This window comes from Pollicipes pollicipes, unplaced genomic scaffold, assembly GCF_011947565.3.
Source record: "Pollicipes pollicipes isolate AB1234 unplaced genomic scaffold, Ppol_2.1 Scaffold_4377;HRSCAF=5153_pilon_pilon_pilon, whole genome shotgun sequence".
Lineage (NCBI taxonomy): Eukaryota > Metazoa > Arthropoda > Thecostraca > Pollicipedomorpha > Pollicipedidae > Pollicipes > Pollicipes pollicipes.
The window spans coordinates 27,624-49,779 of NW_023596479.1; the positions used below are offsets into that span (position 1 = coordinate 27,624).

At 55.0% G+C, this 22,156-nt stretch overlaps 1 pseudogene; it reads left to right on the forward strand.

Annotated features, from left to right (window-relative positions):
- The window catches only part of LOC119097777 (NADPH oxidase 5-like), a 43,916-nt pseudogene extending 21,766 nt beyond the window's left edge, over window positions 1–22,150 (forward strand).
- Window positions 22,151–22,156: the final 6 nt, after the last annotated feature.

Sequence of the window (22,156 nt, forward strand, 5' to 3'; positions counted from 1 at the left end):
TCTTCTGAAGGCGAGGATGCGGTGAGCTGTGGGATGGAAGTAAGAGCTGGCGTGTACACGTCCAGTAGGATTGGCTTCTGCCATGGCGTCGGTAGGAATCGGCTGTCTGCACCTCGCTGGATGTGCGGGCTCAGACCAGGGCGGACAGTGATCTCACATTACCATGAGCCTGGGCATTGGTGTTGAAGTGTACCTGACTTTTTGGACAACTTATATCTGCCCATCTGACAGAGTCAAATCACCTGTATCTCAGTGTCATTCAGTTGCCATGGTAATCACATATTTTTTCCAATATTTCGAAGACTCGGCCCCGACTCGGATAGCATTTGTGTCTAGTTCCAAACTGCGTAATAGATAGAAGTGTGCATGGCTAAAAACATCTGGTAGTTGTATCTGATCACGATTCGCCCCGGAATATATTTTCCGAATTTTGCGTGATAACACAGTTAGAGGAAAGCCATCCGCCGAGCTGGATTTATTATTTTGAGGTGGTGCAGGACACAGGCGGCACGCAGGCTACTGTACGCGGTACCTATTTTCATACTTCGATATCGAAATGACTCGTGAAAACCACTGCATGAGACTCCATGGAATTTGATCAGTGCTAAATTGCACAACGTGAATAATTTCGATTGCGCTCACCTTTTTCTGGGTGCTCGGCAAGTTGCAGATCTTACTTTATAATTCTGTGCTCTTTTGTTGCTGCTGGTTTCTTCCTTTGCATGCAAATATATTCCACAATCTGCATATTCAGTTTGGCTGTTCCAAGGGACGTTATGGTGGTGTACTTTGCGATGCTGGGATTTCTGTAATTAAACCACTTCAAGGTTAGGTTCAGCCTTGTAGGAGAAGTGGAGCAATGTGGACAACATGCGCATTCAGCAGCCAATTTCAGAAGCCTCAGCAGTCACCTCATCAGCATTTGAGTGGAGAACATATTTCATACGTTGCCAGCTTGGTCATAAAGTACGTCCGACAGACTAATGCAGATATAAACAATGTGAGGCGTGTATCAGTAACTACTACCCACCCTTGGCATGGATGCCTTTGACCGCCAGCCTTCAACACAAACCGCCGCTGGCAGGATGTCTGCTCCGCATCTAATGCCATTGCTTTTGCAATATGCCAGCGCTGTGCTGAGGGCAGCGCGACGTGATGCAGGCTGGCTGGCGGTGACTCAGACCAGATTCTGCACGGCGGCTGTGGGCTGGTTGTGTTGGGCGCATTGAAATCTAGGCCTTACTTTCTACAATAATTGTTTTGGTTATCTACCTTTTACAACTGGTTATAGCACATTATCACTTTCCTAGTTATGCTAGCAGCGAGATTTGGCAAGAATTTCAGCATGCGACATAAAACTACATGTAAGTTCAAACGTGCCTTCAGTCAGACGACTTTATTTATATTATAAGCAATAGTTTAGGAGCAGACCGAGGAGATATCAGCCAGCTTGCAAGCTATTGTCCACAACAATCTGCACGACACATAAACTCGGATATATCTGCAAGGTAGCTATCGTGAAGAACACCAAAAGCTTAGCTTATTGCTGCATCTTCGTGGTAGGATTAAGGCTGCCTGTTGTCTGCCGTCCTGATGGGTATACTTGATAGTGGGACAATTATCGGTTAAATTGAAAAGCTATTATAAGATGCCTATTGAGGTTAATTATTGTAAGGCCCTTTGAACTAACATCATGACGACTACACCCATGCCCGGTACCCACGCTCTCAAATTACCGCTGGGCGCGGGAGGGCTGAGTTAATAGTCTAACGTGCCGCAGTTCCCACCTCTCCGCCCGACCACGTCCGGCGTGGATTATATAATCCTATCAATCACCAATCATTGACCCGAGACGGAAGGCGCGGCCCCCACCGCGGCGCAGCCTCACTGATAATCAGACCGTGACCTCCCACATACCATCCCGGCTCCTGTGAGGCCTTCGCCTCGGTCGAGCATCCCTCGACGTCGGCAGACCCTCGCGCTACCTGGACGGGACAGGGGCTCTTCTGTCTGTACACCGACGGGCTATACTCCGTCGCTTTACCCCTTCCATCGTTCCCTTCCTCCTTCCTCACAGCAGCGTGCCTTCCCACGAACCACCGGCGCAATGCTCCGACCACGCTCCGTGCATGCTGCCGCCCGCGCACCCGGGAACCTCGCCTCACACGCGCACATACCAACATCGCCTTCGCCCGGCCGGCGGTGCCGGGATGCCGACACGTTGTGCCTCACCGACGCGTTCCATTCAGGCAGGCGGCGACGCGGCCGTCGCCGGTGACAAAAACCGGCGCGCCGCCGCGTCCCCATGATCGACGACGCAGTCCAGACGGCCTGATTGGCCCCGTGCAGACCGGCACCCGCCCCGCCCCGTCCCCTATCAATAATCACTGGCGGCCCGATGGTTGATTTACGGTGTATTTTCGAGGGCCGCGCCGCTACGGCGGCGGCGCCGCTGACGGCGTCGTGCGGCAGGAGCGGCGCAGCGCGGCAGGAGCGGTGCGCGCGCGGCGCCTGTCGCTGCCGCGCCGTGTAATGAGTCTGCCGAGCAACGGCGACCCTGCCGCGCCGCCTGTCGATTTACAGATAGCCCATCGCCATTTTGCAACGGGCATGTCCGCCGTTCAGCAGTAACGACCGCGCTCGGCTGCCTTCGACTGGCGCCTAATCGGACCCAATTACGTCTGTTCTGAGAGGACGCCGATGATCTACGGGTGATGGTTCGCGAAAACGGACGGGGCCGGCGCGGCGCCCCGGCCCGTCAGAGCGCTGAGCGGCCGCGCGAGATCAGGCAGCCCGCTAGCGCGTGATGCGCTCAACACACGCCTAATGATCACCTGCGCTGCGGCGCGAGCACGCTCTCCGGGCAAACAAAGGAAAGTCTCCTCCTGTCCGGGCCCCGAGGCGTTCTGTCGGACAGACGATGCGATAACAGCGACACTGCAGTCTCCGGAGACTGCACGTTCTCACACGACGCTAACAGCGCTGGAGGGCGCGTGTCGTGACCGGCCATGGTGTGTGTCTGGTGCTGCAGGCTCTGTCTGCTCCGCTCGCCGCCAGGTGAGCCCGGCCGGCGCCGGAGCCGCTCCCTGGCTCCGATTCGGGCCGGTATCCAGCAGAAAACAACAACCTGCAGCCCGACAGCTCTGATCGGCCTCAATCTGCGCATTATCTCGTTCGCCTGCTGTCTGGAGGTCACGTAGCAATCGCCTGAGAGCGCGCTTAGAACAGAACCCGAGTTTGACTGAAAACTAGCGTTTTGTGGAATCACCGTGAGCTGTGTCCAGGCTCGGTGCTACGTCCATCCTAGTGCGGTGCTACATTTATCCACAGCCATATTTGAGAGTCATCTGCCTGACGCCTCTCCGAGCTTTGGTTTCATCTTGTGACCTGGAAATTCCATGCAATTGCACAGATTTGACATCCATTGCCCCACCAGCCTGCTCTAGATTAAGTGATAGCACCCCACAAATACTGATGGATGCTCTCCTCTGACCCTCCCACTGATCGCCTCACATACGTGGACCAGTCACAGCGATTCATGCGGCGCCACGGGCGATGCAATTATCTGATAACTCTGCTTCATCAGCCAGCGCGATGTTGCCTCCAACGATGCAGGGGCCACTCGGTAGGTCGTGACCGTGATACGGACCTGGGACCGACGCCACTCGGCTCCCACAGTATGAGAAACGGTCAAACGCCACGACCGCTTGCGGAGAGCATCGCACGTAAATCGGGCGGTCATAAATATCACTATGCGCTATCCGATTTCAGCACACCGCTGCCAAGTGTTTTGAGCCCGTGCAAATGACCTTCACGAGCTGTCCATATTGCCAGATCCCTCCCCGATGGAAGGATGCCATCAGGCTAGACATGGGCGCGTTCCAGGCCATCACTCTGAACACATTTTACTTGGCAAATCCTTTAGATGGTTCACCTAAAAGCTATTTTTTGGATCAAGCCACACGTAAATGACGACCTTTGAATGTCCTTTTTCGCATCAGAAGGTAAAATTGTCTTTGAGCGACAACAAAAATAGAACGATAGAGGCGTAGAAATAACTGATCCCTGCATATTTCATTAATTTCTGGGAATGAATTATTGGAATAAATGATTACTGGACTTTATTTCGGAAGCGCAGTTGGTCGTCTTTCACTATCTGACAAATGATTTTTCCCTGTCATAGCTGAATGGCGACGCGGCGTTGTAAATCGTTCGATACAGTTTCCGTCCTTTTTAATGGGTGCCGCGTTTGCCGAGGAAGTTCTTCTAATACAAAACTCCAACACCCAAATACAAAGGAAGGCTTTGGTCCTGGTGATCTGTGAAAGACATCTATTAATTTCGGTAGCTCCCAGCAGTGTACGGGATGCGTACGTGTTCTGGTCATCGCATTGTAAACTGTTAGATACCTCACTGGCAGGCCCTCAATCTGAGTGAGTGCCACGCTTCTGGACGTTCTCACATTTGGCCCCTTGTGCCCAGAGAGTATCTGCCATGCATAGCTGCACGGATACTCCGAGCATGTGTATGTTGTATGCGTGTTCTGATATAACCTCCCAAAAGACTATCGCAACTCAATTAATTTTCAGGATTTTAGGTATTCCAAGGCAACACGATTGATTATCCGATATTAATTTTCTCCATTGGGAGTCAGTAATTGTTCTGTTTGATGATCGATGTGTTTAGATCGCATTCTTGCATTTCATGAATGACTGTGAAGGACCACGTGATGATCCATGCTCATGTTGCCAAACCCTGATCCTACGCTCATTCTTATATTGTACTCTTGCGGTGTTGTGAGATAGGTGTAATACATTCAATTAAATGTTGTTTGTTTGAACGTGTGCGGTCTGTATTTTGGCATGGAGGCGTTCTCTATTTCCCAACCATTCCGTACATCCGTGCATTGTACATCCGAATGTACATTCCTATCTCCGTTCATCTGAGCATGCTTATCAATCTCCGGAAATTTTATGCTCACGGCGCGGCTACTTTGCTCCAAGGCTACCCACATCACGCATGGTCTTGATCGTCTCTGTCGCCGAATAATGTGATATTCAACCAAGGAAGTCGCAAGCGTCGTACATCACAGCCCCGTGATTGTGACACCGCTTCGTCGAGGCGAGACCAAACGGGTCCAGTCCAGCTCTCGTAAAGCGTTCGGGAAATATGCGTGCGTGTGCTACATTTTATACGTGCGGCTAGACAAAGTCGTGTTCAGTCGAATTAGGAATGGCGCATGCAGAAAGCAGTGCGCTTGCTCGTCAGCAATGCTCTTTAAATCATACTTTGCGTTGTCAGTTACGCTCACGGTGTATTGCTCCATTGGCTGCCATGCTTTAATATGCCTCACTCCCTTACATGCAGCACGTCCGTTAGTTTTTTCAACTGCTCTATGCAAGTTTAAGCGAGTTTTATCCACTGAATGAGTCTGCAGCAAAAAATGGCTCTCACCTGTGTCGTAACGGCTTTGGCTGGAGCCAATTACGTCGTTTTCGTCATGACAAAGCCATGATACGTTCCGCGCTGCCTGGCCTGCACGCCATTAAATGGCTCCTAATTTATGACAGATGCCGACAGGGTCATAGCACACCAATTATCTTGTCACACCGTGTCTGCCCGAGGGGCTTTTTACCGGAGCTGCTGTTTTGCTATCGTGACGTTCATTGCAGGTAACCTGATAGCTTTTCTCGCGTGTGAGGACGATTTAAAGAGTGGCGTGTTCCGCAATACAAGAGAATGGTGACCATGGAAACAGACGTGCGAAAGCAATAGTTCTCCTTGGTTAGACAGCTAGGTGGGAATAGGTCACGATTTTCCCCAGGTCTTGATTGTCTTGATTGTCCCAGTTAGCCGCTGCAGCTGTACACAGTTGCCGCCGAAGTCAGAAGGAGATTTTCCAAAAGAAGGACCCGCATCGTCTGGTAACGCATAATCCCATAAGCCAGCACATTGAACTGAATACTAGAACGCAACGCGAGCATCGTCTCTCAGACACGCACAGGCGGCCCCATGCGGCCATCGCCTCACATAGCACCGAGGCCCACCGGATCCCAGCTCCACACCACGACGGCGTCCCATCCGACTTGATCGAGGCGGACAAACAACCCAGCAACATCGGATGCGTTCCACCGCGCCCTACAGCCCCTGCGTGCCCCAGACTCCACCCGCTCGCATCCGGGCCACTTGCAGCTGCCGCGACGGCAGACTGGCCGGCCAGCGCGGCATGACCAGCGTCTCGCGCGCCAACTCGAGTGGCCCGGCCGGGAGCGGCCGTGTTTGGCGGGGCCGCCGGCAGCGGGACCGCCGGCCGCTGCACGCTGGCAGCGGGGCCACCGGCCGCTGCACGCTAGCAGCGGGGTCGCCGGCGGCGGCGGTGACGGCTCACTCGAGCCCGGGCCGCCACCAGGCCGGCGCGTGACGAGCCGATCGATCGGCGCCGGCTGCCGGTCACCTCTCACGGGTCTCACGGGCCAGTCAGCTGACCCACCGGCTCTCACGGCCGGGCATTAACTCGCGCCCGACACGGCACCGGCGCCGCAGCTGCCAGCCGTGCGCGGTCTCGTCGATGGCGGGCGGCGAGTGGCCGCCTGTCCGGCAGCCCCGGCCAGCGCCGCAGACGCGTGACGCCGTGAATTATGAGCGCCGATGAATTGCGGGTTTTGGAGGCCGCGTTTCGATGGCCGTGTGTTGACGTTTGTGTTGGAGGCATTGGCGGTCTGAGGCAGGGCCGGCGCCTTAACTTCACCCCGTTGTTTTTCAGGCCACGCACGGGTTTTACCAAAGAGAACCTGGAGTGGCTGGAGCAGTTGTTCAGAGGGCAGCTGAAGAACTCCCAGGAGCTGCATCGAGATGACTTCACCAAGATCGTGCACTCCAAAAACGTGAGTTGAAGCCCAGAGCCTTGAGTCGTATAGCAACAGGCTCAAAGGGCAGACGAACAACATGAGCCAGCCGTCATCGTCTGTTGTGCAGATAGAGCACAATCCATCGTTAAGGACACAGATGACAGCCAGCGGCAAGCACATTCTCCTATCCACCACACAAGGATTGGTATCAATAGAACCAATCCTTGAACAATATCATGCGGTGGGCCTGACTGGAGCATTAGCACAGCTCCTGCTTCACCTTATAATTAACACCGCCATGTATAGCATAGGTCTGTAGAGCAAGCGACGCAATTAAGTTTGTCGGTTTGCAGTCATGCACCAATGAGCAAGCTTGCAGAGGCCGACAGTACTACGGGAAAATATACTCTAAACAATCTGAAACACAACGCGATGTATCATGTTTCAATGACGCCATAAACGCTCACTACAGCGCGATGGTCCCACCATAAATTACATGCTCATTACTGTTGTTCCATAATGTAATGGTAGCACAATGTAGCGTTTCTCTCATGCTTGTACTGAAGAAGGCCTGTCTGTTATAATGAATACCTTAAAACTCCCCACGTCCATTGTTTACTTCATGGTGCTTAATAGAAGTGCCCGTCAGGAACGCAAACCATACCAATAAAAGCAGACAAAATGCGCGCTTCTCCAAAGATGTACCAATTCCAATAGCACTTGATAGGTTTTGTAAACGTTCACAGCGTGTTAAACGGACATCTACATCATTTACCCATAACATTGTTCGCGAGTCGTTAATCCAATTTCGTTGGTCGTAGCGAGGTGCTCAGCGGCAGTTTCTGATCCATATTCTATACGGCCTCTCGCCTTCTTGGAATGCCGTTGCTAAACCCCATGGGGCCTGAGGGGACGACAGCTCTCGCTGGGGTGGCTCTGCAGTCGCCAGCCTTGTTCTGCTCACCTATAAAACAGTTTCGCGCAACTAAGTGTATGGCCCGTGCTGTCCCAGATACGCCTGTTTCTCGACTTATAATCCGCAGCCTTGTTCTAAAACGGTACCTATCCTCCCCGTGCCTGCAACATCTGCACAGTCCAGCGTGTTCCCCGTCCTCCCGCGCAGTCCAGCGCGCTCCCCGTCCTCCCGCGCAATCCAGCGTGCTCCCCGTCCTCCCGCACAGTTCCACACTCCTCGTCCTCTCGCACACCGCGCCACCCTCTGTTGCTGGCTCCGCCACTGTGCCGCCCTCTGCTCAGGGTAGCTCTCGGAGATGCTGGTAGCTGCCGGCGGCTGCCCAGATTAGCCGCCGACACGCACCCCAGCCCGACGCCTTTCACGGCTGGCCGGCCGGCGGCTCTGCTCGCTGCGTGCACGCCCACAAGGCCGCCGCCGCCGCCGCCGCCGCCGCCGCCGCTGTCTGACCCGATGCCGGAGGACTGGACGGAGCCGCGGGCGCAGCCGAGATGGGTCCAGGGCAGACTCGGCTAATGGCCGGCCCTAATTGTTGGCTCGAGTGCGTGCTGTGAATGCGGCACATTTTAGCGTCTTCTGCTGCGCACAAGCGGTTTCGTTGCAAAATATTTCTCAGTGGAGTTGGGTGACAGGGAGGGGGGGGGGGGGGCAAAGAGATGATGACAACTCTTACATCGGTCACGAATTGTGGTTTACCTAAATGGGCGGTCTACAACAACACGCAGCTGACAGCAGGGATACTGCCTGGTACCATTGTAGTCAGTGTTTTTGTTTTAAGTGCGACGCTGGCCATTCATGGCTTATGTTACAGTCCTGAAAAGTCGTTAAAACGCTTCATACAAACGCCAAGGTTTTGTTTCGGTGGTGGCAAAAGATGGAACGGCAGGCACTTGAACAGTTTTTGAACCGTTTTTCCTAAACATACTTCCGGCGTATTTGACTTTGAACAACTCTTTCATAGAGTGGGTGATTCGAAAAGAATGCTTACTTGCTTGTGGTGAGCACTTATAAAGCTCATGTGTTGCAAAATGCACGGTTTCTTATCGAAGTTATTGGGATATTTTTACTGGGTTTATGGTTAAAATTTATTTACCTTTTATTTCAATCGTGGCCATTGAAGAAGACTTCTTTGCCCCCTATGGTGGGCAGTCGCTGCTGGAAAAATTTGTTGGTGAAAACACTCTACTTGACAAGATATTCAAGCTTATTTTGCAAACTTTTTAAGACATGTGTCGCATACGTAAAAAAGCACATCCGCAGTTTCTTGTCAGTCTTTCCACATGAGCCTGGAATACCGCTTCGTTTTGGTGGAGGCAGGCGCGGGTGCTGCTGCTGATGTGGCACATTACTCTCCGTACCTGCTGCTCCTCCAGAGACGTGGCAAGTGCCTCACCGTTTCCTTTAGGTCCCCTGGATTGGTAATGACACCTTAGCTCGGGCCGGGTCACGCTCCATAACAAGAGTGGAGGGGAGACAGGTCCAAGCTCTTGCCCTTTCGGGGGCTTTATCAGAGTCCTCAAACATCCCCCTTAGTCAACCCCGGGCCTGGCAGGAGTGTGCACGATGGGCGCCGTTCTGCTGACATCTGGGCTGTCTCCTGGGGGCCACTGATCCGGACCGGGCCACATGACACGCTCCAAAATTGTCCTGCAGGCATCGCCGTTTACTGATACGGCCCGGTCAAACCAGTGACCGACTGACTATTCTCCCTTCAATGCCCCCCTCCCCCTCCCTCCAAGGACATTACCCTCTGACCTCACCGGACTCTGCACTCCACGCCCAGCTCTGGGCCACGAGCAGCCCCTTATCAGTGTCACTCGTTTGGTGCCTGATTAAACCCTCACTCTCGCTTCGCCGCCTGGCACAGGGACCACTGCGCGAGGCCCGCAAGGGTACCAGCCCAGCCGTTCCTTCACCACTCGCCCGAGGATAGAGACGGAAATGTGAAGAGATTTTGCTGCCTCTTGTGAGGAGGCATCAAACTCCTTCCCCACGAAGGGATATAAAAGCCATTTTCGGCCTGCACGAGATCCTCGGTGAGGGGTGGCCTGCCCCTGACGCAGCGCGCTGTACCTGGCTCTGGCGGGCGAACCGCATCGGTGAGGGGTAGCCTGCTCCTGACACAGCGCGCTGCACCTGGCTCTGGCAGGCGAACCGCATCGGTGAGGGGTGGCCTGCCCCTGACGCAGCGCGCTGCACCTGGCTCTGGCGGGCGAACCGCATCGGTGAGGGGTAGCCTGCCCCTGACACAGCGCGCTGCACCTGGCTCTGGCGGGCGAACCGCACCGCTATCCGCTCCAAGACACCGCCACTGGCAGCGTTGCGTAGATGTTGCTCAAATTGCAAGCTAAGCCGCCTCTCACGACAACCAGTCCTAGACCGCTGAGTGTCAGAATAATGGAGGTCTGTTGCTTCTTAGTAAAAAGGGAAACTTTCGTTGCGCATGTCTCGGCGAAACGAATATGTTATTGGCGATATCAGATCTCTTAAAAGAGATGGAGTGTCTGAACTTTCCTGTTATTATTGCCGCTGTTTTAATGGTCTACTGGCATGTTTACAGGATGCTTTTTTCGTGCAGTTGTTTCGTGCAGCCGTTATTTAAGCTGATTTATGACTGCTGATCACTTTGCGCAATGATGGTATGGCGTCTGCTGCAAATGAAAAGCTGCAATTAGCTTCTAATTTTCATATAAATATTTGTTGATGACATGAAAGGAATAACTGATGAAGTTCCAAAAGTTTGGGGTGGAAATGACACCCTTTATCAAAAAGTGTATCTTTAGTTCTCACTACGAGTAAACTAAAAGCGCTTGTTTTAAAATAGTGCGCACCAGCCTTAAGCTTTTATGGGTTGTTGTTCATCGTAATTAATTGTTTCGTCCATCACTAAACACAAAAATTACCCATCGATTAATTTAGCTCCATCTTAGCCTTGCTCGAAGGCCTCAAAGCTCACCTCAGCACCCAGCCGGCAGTAAACTTGATCTTCAGCACGCTGTAAAACAGCCACAACGCGGGCGCTACCCCTTTATCATAGCAGCCCTCCAATGGAGGGCCTCGTGCGCTGCAAAGGGCCGCCCTTTTGACCCGCCCGGCCAGGCGGCCGCCTGCCACGGCCCGTCCCGCCTGGAAAACAGCCGGCCTGATTTGTGACAGCCGTCACATTTGTCAGTGGGGCACGCCCCGGCGGCCGGAATGGGTCGCGCGCGTGCCCGGCCGCGCACACTCGGCCAGGCTCGGCGGCGCTCGGGCGCCCGTTCGGAATGGGCCCTCATTAGATCTGCCACACCGCTGTGGTCGGGCGTGCGGCGCCGGCGAGCGGAGCCGGAGCCGCAGCGTCCGAGCAGGCCCGGCCCGGTGGGGGCTCTTCCAGTCCCGAGCCGTGCAATGTGGCTGGCTGCTTTCGGGAATGGTGGGCGGTGTGGTGCCGCGCCAGCTCAGGCTGCTGCCTACGTGACGTTACAAGTTTTTCTGGCCGCGATTCGAACCCTAGTTTTCTTGCGTGGAGGCGGGCACCTCCCATCTACGCCACCGGGCCGGTACATCTTTATCGTCACGCTACATCATCTCACTTCACATCTGGGGCCGCCGGTCGCGGCCTGGTGCGTCCCAGCCTCTCAGGCGCACGTGCACCATCCCACGTCGAGACCCATATATACCGTAGTCACTCAGCGTCGAGCCTCTGACGTGGTAATTATTGGCCACGATCCCGTGATGAACGGCCCCGCCTGTCGGTGCAACGGATCCGTGGCGGCGCGGTGATTAATGTGGCGTCGGCCGACGGAGAGATCAGAGGAGCTGGGTCAGCTCGGCACCCCTCGAGCGTCTAGTACGAGGCGAGCGCCGACTCGGCGACCTGCCTGCACGGACAATCTCAGGTCGGCGGCCGGCGACCTGAGATTGTCCGGCGACCTGATTTGAGGAGCCCCGCTGGTGCGTCCCTCGCCGCGTTCGCTGTGCGGTGGGCGCCCGGTGAGGGCCGTGGAGCGCCTGACGTCTGCCGCCAAGGGACGCATGCGGGTCCTTGTGACCCCTGCCTGGTGACCGGGGGGCCCGTGAGTAGCCTGCGATCGACACGGCGCCGACCACCGCAATCTGCGCCCGATAGACGGTTACATCACACGCCATGTAGGCATGTGTGTTGTCATTCGTGGAAATCATCGGCCGGGGGAGGCCGGCTAATTCCCGGAGCGCCGATCTCACCACAGATCCGGGAGGAGTTAAAACATGAGGTGTAAATGAGGCCCCCATCCTGGAAGAACGACAGCGCACAAAGCGACCTAAACCGGTGCTCAACTTCCATTTGTCACCACTGCCGTTCGCTTGGACTTTGCTATCACTCATTTCCAGCCGTTAGTTGAATTTTACTGCTGTCTTTGCCCATGACCATTTCCGACCTTTACGTCGTTTACATAATGGATTGGCTGCCTTTGTCTGAGACAAGTAGTCAGAGGTTGTCAATGCATAACTCCCCTTCGGTATGATTCCTCTCCTCCCGCTCTCCGCCCACCCGTTCTCTCTCTCTCTCTCTCTCTCTCTCTCTCTTTCTCTCTCCTTACTTCCATCCCACCCTCTGACGCTGTCTCTCCCTGTCGCGTCCCCCTGTTCCCCTCCGTTTCACCGCCCGGTACCCCGCCATCAGCCACCGGCGGAGGCTGCCGGACGGCGGTGAAGGCACCCTCTCCCGTGGCGCGCCGGCGCGGCCGGACACCGGGGCGCCGATCACACTTAACGGCGGCTGCCGGGCGGCGATAGAGTCATAAAGCTGCAGCGGGCGGCGGCGCGCCGCCGGCCACCGCGCCGCCCGTTACAACAGCGCTGCCGAGCGGGGCCATCTGATGGCACGGAAACGCGGCAGTCGCAAGGTACGGGAACTCGAGCAGCCACAGGGGGCTTGAGCTCAACAGCCACAAGAAACTCAAGAGCCTCGGAGGTGGGAGGTCAACGTCCTTAGAATAGCTCAAGCAATGAGGGACTGGGAGCTCAGTGGCCACAAGGGACGGGAGCTAGGCAGCCATGAGGGATGAAGGGCAAGGAAGCCAGGAAAGACGGGGGTTGAGCCATCAGCCACCGGCCGCGGCTGCCGGACGGCGTGAATGACGGAGTGATGGGAGACGCCCACATGTTGTATGTGATGGAGAACACGGCACCTTGAACTAACGGGGGACACCCTAAGCTATGCAGTGCGAACGATACGGCGGGACGTTGCTGAACAGCGTACAGTCATGTGAAGTGGGAGAACTATGTAGATCGATAACAGACGGGAGTGCACGTCGCCCATGCGGAACGGCGTAGCTTCATGATACCATTTGGCGGGTGACATGGGAGAGCAGTTGATCGATATGGGACGGAAAGCTGTGTCAGGTGTTGAATGGAACGAGAACCCGTTTCGCAAAATGGGATGGAAAACGGATGAGAGCTGGGAGCGCCGCTTACCTCTACGCCAATCGTATCACCGCTCATGCGCATCGCACCCTGTCGATCTTAACGGGCACCCTGCCAGTGCCCAACATCACAAGCTCATGCTGCTCCCCGCCATGGAGCGAGCTGCTGACGGCCCGTGCCGTCCCATGGAGCGAGCTGCTGACGGCCCGTGCCGTCCCATGGAGCGAGCTGCTGGCTGTCCGTACCGTCCCATGGAGCGAGCTGCTGACGGCCCATGCCGTCCCATGGAGCGAGCTGCTGACGGCCCGTGCCGTCCCATGGAGCGAGCTGCTAGCTGTCCGTACCGTCCCATGGAGCGAGCTGCTGACGGCCCCTGGCGTCCCAGGAGCCTCTCCACCTGGGTGGCCGGCGGGCGGTGCCTGCCCTCTGGCGGTGACGCCTCGCGCCGTCTGACCTGGCTTCGAGCCGCTGGCGGGCCGCGGCTTTCGCCCCGCCATGTGATTACGGCCCAGGTTTGCTCGGTCAGACGGCGAGACTCGCGGAAAGACGAACTGGCGGTAATTAGTATGCCGCGCGGCCGGCCGACGCCAGCGGTCTGCTTGAGCAGGGAAACTCGTTCACCGTTGCTGCACCGTGTTGCAGCTGTTTCTTCGCGCCTTTGTGGGCGCAGCACTGCTGGGTATTCAGGGCGAAGTGCTGAATCCCCGTTAGTCATACATGACTGTGAGATTTTGTTGGGTATCTCCAAACTGCAGGCGAAAGCGGCACACGATGCGCGCTTGAGCGACCCTCTCCCCCGCCGAGACCACTCTGATAAGGATGTTCGTGGCAGACCAATGAGACCCACATTTTGGCCGGCGATTTTACACTAGGAGGCTGCCTTTGATACATCGTGTCAGACTATGTCCTGGCGAGGTTCAGACGAGTGGTGTGATATCAGGGGTGCAAAACAAGGGGTCCATGATTTTAGTTTAGAGTAGTCCTAAAACTCAAAATTTGGTTCATTCTTGTGGAGCGTTCCCAGTAGTCCACAACAAAGGCAACGACCTTAACGCGTGATGTTACGCTGCCTTCGATCGTTGCGTCCTCGCTGTTTGGGAGCATGCCGCTGGACACAGGCTGGGTCGGCTGCATTCGGGCCGGTATGAACTACTTATTTCCAAGAAATGTATGCATGTAGTAGATGCCTTGTGATTATAAGGAGAATAAATTATTATTAGAATAGTCTCTGCTAACGAATGGCTGCCCACAAAATGAATTTTCAGATGGACGCCTATTCAACACATCCCAATGCTCAAAACATCCATAGAACAAGGGAAGTGCAGCTACCATGCCACTGTATCCTGGCGTCTGACGCTTGTGAAGTTGAGTTAAACTGCTATGGTGTTGACTTTTATTTGTTTGTAATTATGCCCGCTGAAGTTATTTTTAACAGAGGCGGAGGGTCCACAAGCAAAGCGTTGCTCAATTTCGCAAGCCTCCATGGTCAAAACTTCAACCATGAACAACATTCTCCCGCTATAACGAGTCAGGTTAATTGCGCTGAGCCATAATTAAGGTGCCCCCATTTCGGAAGCAATACCTCACACCCATTGTATCAGCGGGATCCAGTGAAACAGCTACATGGCTCCAGCGGCATGACGCCTCCCAAACAGCACTCAAAAAGGCACCATTACGGCTGGGTTCATTTAACAGCGCCGCTTTCTGAAAGAACCCACTCATGACAAACCGCAGGACATTACAGGCCAGCCCACAATAACCCAGCATCACACAATCCACGCCTGACCCGCTCCGCGGTGGTGCGCCCGCCACCTGTCGGCACCGGGAACAGGTGCGCCGCCCTCCCCCTCCGTGGGGATGGGTGAGACGTGACGGAGCAGGACCTGATCGTGACGGCGCGCCGCTCTGTTGCAGCCGTTCTTCGCGGAGCGGGTGTTCCAGATCTTCGACCGGGACAGCAGCGGCACGGTGTCGTTGCAGGAGTTCCTCGACGCCATGCACCAGTTCGCCGGCCAGTCGCACGACGACAAGATCCGATTCCTCTTCAAGGTGTACGATCTGGACGGTAGGTGGCACCACTGCGCCGGCGCCAGGGCGGAGCGCCAGGATGCCCGGCGGTCGTGGACTGAAACTTCGACGCGGCGTTTGGCAGGCTGTGCTGATATTTACTGGAATTAACGACGTGATGCAACTTTGTGAGCTAAGAGTGTCGAAGCACAAAGTTTGCCGTTTACCTTTCATGCTATTCGCCATAGCCTTAACTCGAATATGACACAAAGTGCTCAATTCGTTAAGCATTCGCTTACACTTTTCGTGATTTGGATCACCACTTTTTGTAAATTTGTCCATTCCTTCTCTCCATGGGTTTGTGGCCCGTTTTTCTGTGTGTTCCCGCCTTCCCTACTCCCTCCTCTTTTTGGCCGCCCCGGCCTTGTCATATTCTCCCCTTCCCACATCCCATTCTGGTTCTAATTCCTTCTGCACACACCTGCCTTTCATTCTGCTCTTATTTTTATTCCTCTGCATCTTTTTCAGTTCCTGCTCGCACCGTCTCCCTATTTCTCTTTATCTTTTCGTGTTTCTTTATGTTCAGAAGTTGAGCGCAAAATTACCACTGCGGTCGGCGCGCGCGAACACCCCAATAAGACGCACATTAGGCATTATGCCAGAAGTGCAGTGTTCTGATACCTCGCAGGAGACACATCGCAAATTGCACTCGCATATCACGAATCACCACTTCGGACTGTTTTACATATCTGCTATGTTTCATACACGAATGCATTACCCTCCCTAGCGCCATCTAATGAAACCATTGCGTGTGATACTCGGTCAGCAGACGGCTGTAGTCCTGCCCCGCTGTGACGTGGGTCCACTCACCCGCTGTGACGTGGGTCCACTCACCCGCTGTGACGTGGGTCCACTCACCCGCTGTGACGTGGGTCCACTCACCCGCTGTGACGTGGTTCCACTCACCCGCTGTGACGTGGGTCCACTCTCCCGCTGTGACGTGGGTCCACTCACCCGCTGTGACGTGGGTCCACTCTCCCGCCGTGACGTGGGTCCACTCACCCGCTGTGACGTGGGTCCACTCACCCGCTGTGACGTGGGTCCACTCTCCCGCTGTGACGTGGGTCCACTCTCCCGCTGTGACGTGGGTCCACTCACCCGCTGTGACGTGGGTCCACTCTCCCGCCGTGACGTGGGTCCACTCACCCGCTGTGACGTGGGTCCACTCACCCGCTGTGACGTGGGTCCACTCTCCCGCTGTGACGTGGGTCCACTCTCCCCGCTGTGACGTGGGTCCACTCTCCCGCTGTGACGTGGGTCCACTCCTCCCGCTGTGACGTGGTCCACTCACCCGCTGTGACGTGGGTCCACTCTCCCGCTGTGACGTGGGTCCACTCTCCCGCTGTGACGTGGGGTCCACTCACCCGCTGTGACGTGGGTCCACTCTCCCCGCCGTGACGTGGGTCCACTCACCCGCTGTGACGTGGGTCCACTCACCCGCTGTGACGTGGGTCCACTCTCCCGCTGTGACGTGGGTCCACTCTCCCGCTGTGACGTGGGTCCACTCTCCCGCTGTGACGTGGGTCCACTCTCCCGCTGTGACGTGGGTCCACTCTCCCGCTGTGACGTGGGTCCACTCTCCCGCTGTGACGTGGGTCCACTCTCCCGCTGTGACGTGGGTCCACTCTCCCGACGCAGGTGACGGCCTGATTCAGCACCGCGAGCTTCAACACGTAATGCACGCCTGCATGGAGGAGAACGGCATGAAGTTCAGTGACGAGCAGATCGAAGACCTGACGTCAGCGCTGTTCGAGGACGCCGATGTGGAAGCTCAGGGCGCCATCACCTACGAGGACCTGAAGGCTCAGCTGGAGAAGCACGAGGGTCTGCTGGAGAACCTGTCGATCAGGTGCGCAGTAGCGAGCGGGGCCGGTGGGCTGGTGTCGGCACTAGGATGGTGCGGGACACCGTTGTCATCCTCGCTGCGAAGAATCTATTCCGATTCTGCAACACTTTAAGCGTCGGATACACCCGCGCCGGTATGATTTCAAAATCTTCCAACAACTTGGATAGACGGCAATGCCACATTGGCTACTCTACTCTTTTTGACAGGTAGCCAACGCACACAGCCTGCTTGTTTTTACTTGCCCGACACCCATGAACAAGTGACTAGGAGCCTTCCCACCGCGGATATCCACAGCCTTGAGAACCGTCCGTTCAATCCACACAACAACCTAAACGTGTCAACTGCAACACTTCCTACCAAGCACGAAAATGGGTAACCAACCAAAAAGGCGGTGGAGATCAGGAGGACTCATAAATTCTATGTTGGCAGTAGCAGTCAGCGGTCAGCAACAGCAATGGTGGTTGATATTAAAGATGCGCATGACAAGTGGTGCCAGAAAATAGTCGGTACCAAGGAGGGTAGCTGACAGACCACTAACACCAATACCCAAGTTACCTCACTACAACACATAATAACGTTCCACTTGGGGGGCAAAACCAAGGGTTCATCAGGGTTCAAATCAACAGCGACATGCATTACATCAAACGGTCAGAAGAGGATCGTTCCATGCAGTGTGGAAGCGGAGGTGACGATACAGTCATTATGGTGGCATGCACGATTTGGGAACCCCCGTTTTGAATGGTAAAACTTCTCGAAGCACCATGTCACCCAGTCATGCATCTTCTCCCGAAGGCGTGTTTAGGCGCTCATGTAAAGTTCAGCATCCCGATATGCTATGCGTAGTATTTGTTAATTATTTAATTCCTGGCTCACGGCCACACTCATTCTTCTTTCATGCTTTTCAGTACGTTCTTTAGATCCAATATCAGCACATTGGTTTTCTGTGGACACCGTGTGTGTCCTACATACCATACGACTCCGTGCAAAAGTACGGAGTTGAAACTAGGTCTGACTACGGCCCCTCCACATTATCACTGGTCCCCTGAGTTATGTGAGCTGAGTTATCAATCGCGTAACGACACCAGAATAAAGCTTGAGTGTGCACAAAAACTGCGCACAACACTTACGGTCGCCGGGCACGCAAACTTGAACAAATTGGATTGCATCTCCTTCCTTTGTAGAGCGCCAACGCGCGACGAGGCCACAAAAAAGAACGGCAAAGGAAATCCACTGGAACAAGCAGTGCAACAGTTCTTTTTCCCTCAGCAATCTGCCCTCAATTCACTGTTCTTTATGCACGCGTGTATCGCGTTGCTCACTCCTCTCGAGATCCTCCATAAAGATAGGAACTTGTGATTGGGCTAGCAATTCCCTGCCAGTTATTACATTGTGCGCCACTCGTAGCCACTGAAAAACAAACGAAAATTATAGCTATCTCCACTGCACAATCTGAGACGCTTTGTTCAAACAGCCTGAGTAAAAACAAGCTTTTTGCTCGTTTGCTGACGTTGTCATGTGCCCACGTTAAACATGACGGCGTTCCCGACAAACGGTTCATCAGTACAGCAGACATCTTCATCCATCGAGCCTGCAGTCATTAGCTACGAATTTACGTTTTCATTGGCTGCTGTGGGGCGGGCGTCTGCAACATGGCGTCCGTTTTCACCGGGGCGTTCCTGACGCGGTGGTAAATCAGCCACGCGCTGACGCGACACGAGCCAATAGACCGGCCCCAGGCGTCTGGTAAGAGCCTGTCAGGGCTGTCAGCGGCTGGGGGCACGGCTTCACTGTCTCGGCCCAGCGCCGCTGCACCCAAGCCGTGCACGCTGTGTAAGCCACAGATCGGCACCAGCTGCGCCGCTGAACACCGCATCAGGATGCGGTGCAGGCATTCGTTGTTCGGTACATTAGTGGAGCGATGCTGCCTCTCTGCTTGGGTGCAGTCGGATGCAGCCGGCCATGCCATATGCATGCTGGCCATCCGTGAACGCTTTGTGGTGGGGCTTGAGTGGTTTCTAGGAGCACTGGCGCGTTGTGTTCCAGTAACAGCGCTATGCGCTGTTTGACCTTCCCTGCTGTTCACACTGAGGCCGGTGGTCTGTTGCTGTTACAGCATCGACCGTTGGCTGGTGCCCCCGCCGCCCAAGAAACGGTCGTCGTTTCTCAACACGCTGGCTTCGATGAAGCCGTACCAGTTCTCCATGCGGTACATCAGAAACAACTACGCTTACCTGGCTCTACTCTTCGCCTTCCTCGCCGTCAACATCGGCCTATTTGTCGGCCGCTGCGTGGAATTCAAGACGTACCCCATATCGTACATCATCGCCAGGGCGTGCGGTGAGCGGCGGATGCATGGGCAGAGATGCGCTGCTTTGCAGCAGGGCCAATTGTTGACAGCATGACATGCATTTAGTGACACACCTAGTGTCAGCTAAGCCCCGTTGTTTCAAAGCAGTCAGGTTTCGTCGCAGGGCGACAGCGCGTAGGCGTTCGCATCTCGTATGTTGTCACTACAGCGACGGTGATACAAAGTTCGGCATTTCACCGGACGCCACAGACAAGGCTCTATTTTGAAGTCTGGGACGCTTGTAAAAACTGCCACCATTTCGCAAAGTTATGGCCGCCTGTGACCTGATGACATTTACCTATTCCCAGGCCAAGCGCTCAACTTTTGCTGCGCCTTCATTGTCGCTGTGATGTTGCGAAACCTTATCACGCTGGCTCGCACAAACGGACTGGCCTCGTTCCTGCCGCTGGACGAGCACATCTACTTCCACAAGATGGCCGGCTGGTTCATCTTCATCTACAGTGCGGTGCACACCATCGCCCACTTCATCAACTTCGGCGAGTGTACCCTTTGTCGGAGCGGGTGTATCTGTCAGATTATGACAGTCATCTGGCTCATAATATTGCAAAATGTTTGCCTGCTCTTGGTGTGACAACACACCGGGAGTGGGCAAAACTTCCCGCATTGCCGATATTTTAGGATGCCTGCATCTAGACCAAGGGATCTAGGTTCGACTTACCCCAAGGAAATGCTTCTACGTGATTACAGTATTGCAAACAATTTTTAAAATTGAAGTAATTGGCTTTGATCCTGGCGACGAGGTTTGACACCGAACGTTGACCTGCTTTGTCTAGGCCCATCTTTGTGGTCACACTCGCACACGCACACGTACACGCAAACGCATACGCACACAGGACACACCCACCCACACACCAACACACCAACACGCAAGCATGCACGTACAGAGTGATTTCAAAGCCGTACCATCAAATAACATCGCCGTCCCACCAGCACCGGAGACTGTCAACGGAGGCGATCGCTGACGCGGTGTTTCGCTGCCCAACAGCGGTGAACGTGGTGCCGCCCGACGGCGCCCTGAGCTCGTTGAACGAGGGCAACTTCACGTACGCCGAATGGCTGCTGACAATGAGGCCGAAAAAGTTTGGCCTGATACACGGCTTTGCAAACCCCAGCGGGATTGCGCTAATGGTCATCCTTACCGTGATGGTCATCTGCTCCCAGCCGTTTGTTCGCAAGAAGGGCAACTTTGAGGTGAGGCGGGGGTGCGGCGGCCAGCGTCGTGGCGTGGGTCCGGGGGCTGGCGATCAGTTTCACGGCGGGGTTACGATGGGATGCTCCGGATCACTAACATTGCGCCCATCGACGGCTAAGTGTGTAATGCACGACGTGGCTGCGGAGCTCGAAGGAACGTGTGTTATAGTGCTGTGCGTGGTCCTCTACGCCTGCTGCCAGAGGCAAACAGCATGGGCGTTTGACGCGTGGGAAATGTCTTCTGGCTCTCTATGGGCTCATACGGGCATGCATGCTGTGCGTCATGTCCGTGCTCAATGCACCCGTCTGTGTCAGTGCGCGTGATGAAAGTACCACCCTGTACTGTACCACCCCTGCACCACCCCTCTGCCCAGGTATTCTACTGGACCCACCTGCTGTACGTGCCCTACTACATACTGCTGATCCTGCACGGACCCAACTTCTGGAAGTGGTTCATCGTGCCGGGCGTGCTGTACCTGCTGGAGCGGCTGGTACGCCTCGTGCGCACCAAAACCGGCCACGGCCGTACCTACATCAGCTCCGGCATCCTGCTGCCCTCCAAAGTCACCCACCTGGTGCGTACCCTGCGGCGGGGGAGTCGGGCTTGGTCGGGGTAGAGGGGAGAGACAGCGGCGGGTCCGGGACTTCGGCGGACGAGCTTGTGGCGCCGCCACATGGTGACAGGAAGAGGGGTGGGCAACCTGAAATGGGACCGTTAATGAGCACGTGTCTGAACTCACCGATCGCCTCCACGAGCCGCCGCACATCTGTGACAAGAGGTCCACAAATGGCCTGGGACGGGACCTTGGCTCGAGTGACCTGGACTCCGCTCCCTGTTCACAGGTGATCAAGAGGCCTCGAGCCTGGTGTATCACCCGGGTGACTACTTGTTTGTCAACATCCCGGCCATTGCCAAGTACGAATGGCATCCGTTCACCATCAGCAGCGCACCGGAACAGGACGGTGAGTGCGAGCCGCGTGGCGGCGTGGCAGCGAGCCAGCTGAACTAGTGGCATGGCGATCCTGGTTCGAGTCCACAGCGCTGCGTCATTTTTCAGCCTAAGGCAACGTCCCAGGAAAGTTTACGGCGCTAAGAGCATGGGGCAGTGTTTTGGGAAACTTTGGGAAAAACGAGCTCGCTGTGCGAATACACGAACTTAGATTTAGACACGGGAGCCTGCGTATTACATCAATGACAGTAAAAGTCGGGTTAGAAACAAACTTGTGCCTTGAAAGGATTTAAGCTATCGCACGATTTATTTCAATAGTCTTTCCATAGAACGAGGAGAAGGTTCTTGTTCTGAGAGATCTATTTTGAATCAACAAATCCAGAACCTGGAACATGATACCACCTTTGCGATTTGCCTTCCGCTGTAATGTTATGGTCTAAAACGCTGGTATAGCTCAGCATGTATGAGCAGGTGGTGAGAAATGTTCAGTGAATCTGTGTTAAGAAAAAAATTGGAGAACATCATGGC